The sequence below is a fragment of the Salvia hispanica genome, chromosome 4 (assembly GCF_023119035.1).
Source record: "Salvia hispanica cultivar TCC Black 2014 chromosome 4, UniMelb_Shisp_WGS_1.0, whole genome shotgun sequence".
Classification (NCBI taxonomy): domain Eukaryota; kingdom Viridiplantae; phylum Streptophyta; class Magnoliopsida; order Lamiales; family Lamiaceae; genus Salvia; species Salvia hispanica.
The window spans coordinates 3,379,605-3,382,449 of record NC_062968.1 but is presented as its reverse complement, the minus strand read 5'-3'; the positions used below and the strand labels follow the sequence as shown (position 1 = coordinate 3,382,449).

Genomic DNA, 2,845 nt, shown 5'->3' with positions numbered 1-2,845 from the left:
GAGATGAGTAAATGGGTCTCTGCTTTGGGCCTAAGGCAAATTAAGTGGCTGGATGAAATTTAAATCAATTGGGCTAAGCCCCATAGGAATTTATTTGAGAGTATATTTTTGTGATGGGCTATTTTAGCTTGGGCCTGCATGAATTAAATGGAGTGATGGGGAATTACTTTTTAATTAGTGGGCCAATGGATTTACTGTTTGGGCCGAGAACTCTTAATTTTGGACTTAAGAAGTTATTTGTTGGATGGGATTAATTTAAGGACTTGAGTTGGAGCTCAATTGATTAATTCCCGAATAATTTGCTAAGTTTCCGAAGATGGAAGATATTTAACTGCGAGATGCGAAGGGCCGACCGGCGTCGCCCCGCGACGCCTCGGACGGCCGCTAAGGAAATAGGAGGAAAGAGAGACGACGTTCTCGAGCCACGAAAATAATTAAGTTTAATAAAGAAGTGCTATTAATTAAATTTCCCGATTTAATTAATATGCGAGTTTCTAAAAATTTCCTAGAAGTGAACGAAGGATAAGAGAATTAATTAGGGGCATGCATTCCTATAAGTATGAGAACTTCTTGAGTCTTATTAGTACGTTGTTTGCTTTCAAAAGGCTATATCTGCGAGTAAAGGCGGAGTGAGGAAAAATCAATTTAAGGAGTTTTAAGCGAACGAGGTGGGCTTTCTATTTAAGATACGATTGTTGCCTTTATGTTTAAAGTATGGTTTTTATGAAGAGTGCCAAGGTGATATGAAAAGTACAGTTTATGTTTACAGTTTCATGAACAATATTTTATGATGAGTGCTATTTACATCAAGTGAAAGTGATGTTATTTATTTTATGTGACATTATGTGTTGCTTTACGGGTGCTTGTGAACTGTCAGCCTTCGTTGATATTTTGTTCGGCTTTGACCGATAGAAATGAGTTTAGTCGAAAATGTTTATGAGGAAAGGAAGTTTTTGAAAGTTATGTCAAGCCATGTTTTGTTTTGAACTTTGCCTATCTGATTGTCTAGCAAGGGCGATGTCCCTACTAGACCAGGAGTTTGTGAATTTATTTCACCAGGAGTTGTGAATTAGTTTCACCAGGAGTTTGTGAATTCGTTTCACCAGGAGTTGTGAATTAGTTTCACCAGGAGTTTGTGAATTCATTTCACCAGGAAGTTTTTGAAAGTTATGTCAAGCCATGTCTTGTTTTAAACTTTGCCTATCTGATTGTCTAGCAAGGGCGATGTCCCTACTAGACCAGGAGTTTGTGAATTAGTTTCACCAGGAGTTTGTGAATTCGTTTCACCAGGACTTGTGAATTAGTTTCACCAGGAGTTTGTGAATTCGTTTCACCAGGAGTTGTGAATTAGTTTCACCAGGAGTTTGTGAATTGGTTTCACCAGGAGTTGTGAATTGGTTTCACCAGGAGTTGTGAATTTGTTTCACCAGGAGTTTGTGAATTTATTTCACCAGGAGTTGTGACTTCGTTTCACCAGGAGTTAGTTCAGATATGACATAAGTTCCAGGAAAATAGAACAGCAGATCGCTTTTGATAATGACAAGGAAAATGATTTAGTTTTCTCGGATCTTTTACTTAAAATCCCGAGTTTACTTAGGAGTGGTTTGACAAAATCAGTTTTTAGTGAAATATATTTCGGCACGTGTCCACTGAGTACACCAAGTACTCAGTCCTGCATATGTTTTAAAAATGTGCAGGTTGAGCAGTGATGACGGCGGGCGGTGTTGAGCATAGACGATGAAGATCATTCGATAGAATAGTACTTGGATGCGTCGTGTCTCCATACACGATGTCATCTGCTCTTGACTCTTCCGCTGCAATGTAAAAGTCGAGATTTCATTCTCTTGTACCATGCACTCTGAATTTTATATATATTCCAAGTTATTTCAGTTCAAGTTCAGGTGTGCCACAGTTTTCCCCTTTCTTCCCCGCTTCTTTCATCCTCCCCTAGTCACGGTCAATCGGGCTTTCTATCCTTAGAAAGTGCGGTCGTGACACCTAATGGGGGACGGAGGGATTACTAATTAGGGGACGTCCCATTTAAATCAATATACTAAACTGATAGCTAATTAATTAGGGAAAAATGTGTCTTACCAAGTTAATGTATTATATTAAAAATCCAATTTTATTTAGATTCTATCACATGTCACACATGTGAGACATAAAAGTTACATTCTCCCACTTGGGAAACATGTGGGACACAAAGTTTTCGATTCTCTCACTTGTCACACATGACAGAGCCACAGTAAAATAGAAATAATGAACATAAGGTGCGCATAATATTGGACTTTATAAATACTTTCATCATTGACAAACATAAGTATTATATTAGTGAGACTACTAATGTGGGTCGCTGATGCACTTTTTATTAGCACTAAATAAACCTGCAAGTATACAGAGTATATATAGTATAGCTAAAAGTCAGTACCAGATATCAAACACGGGGAATAGAATCACAGACTGTCTACCTTCTACTAAGCTTCTTTCACTATTTGGAGAAACGAGAGTTTTGAAATTTTTGAAAACAAGAAAAATTTGAAAGCAATAAAACAACTAATTTCAACAAATTAAAGAGGTAAAAATATGAGAGATAAGAGAATTTCAGGGATGTGCGTTCACAGTTATGGTTATACAACTTCCAACTACAATACACTAGCACAGTTTATACTTCGATAGAACGAGTCACATAAATTATGGCCATGTCACTAGGGTTATAAATCCTAGATTCGTAACTCCTAAAAGCTCCTAAGACCCTTGAAAAGTCCTCACTCTCAATTAACAGTGACGTTTTAAGGGAAGCTAATTGTAGTGCATACTAAGTGGATCTAACTCGTCAACCTCCTCT

At 37.5% G+C, this 2,845-nt stretch overlaps 1 long non-coding RNA gene across 1 annotated transcript; it reads left to right on the top strand.

The window, feature by feature from the left end:
- Positions 1-544: 544 nt before the first annotated feature.
- On the top strand, positions 545-1,842 carry LOC125218594. The gene is made up of 2 exons (XR_007175981.1): positions 545-668; positions 1,698-1,842. It is a non-coding gene; the product is annotated as an uncharacterized LOC125218594 (long non-coding RNA).
- Positions 1,843-2,845: the final 1,003 nt, after the last annotated feature.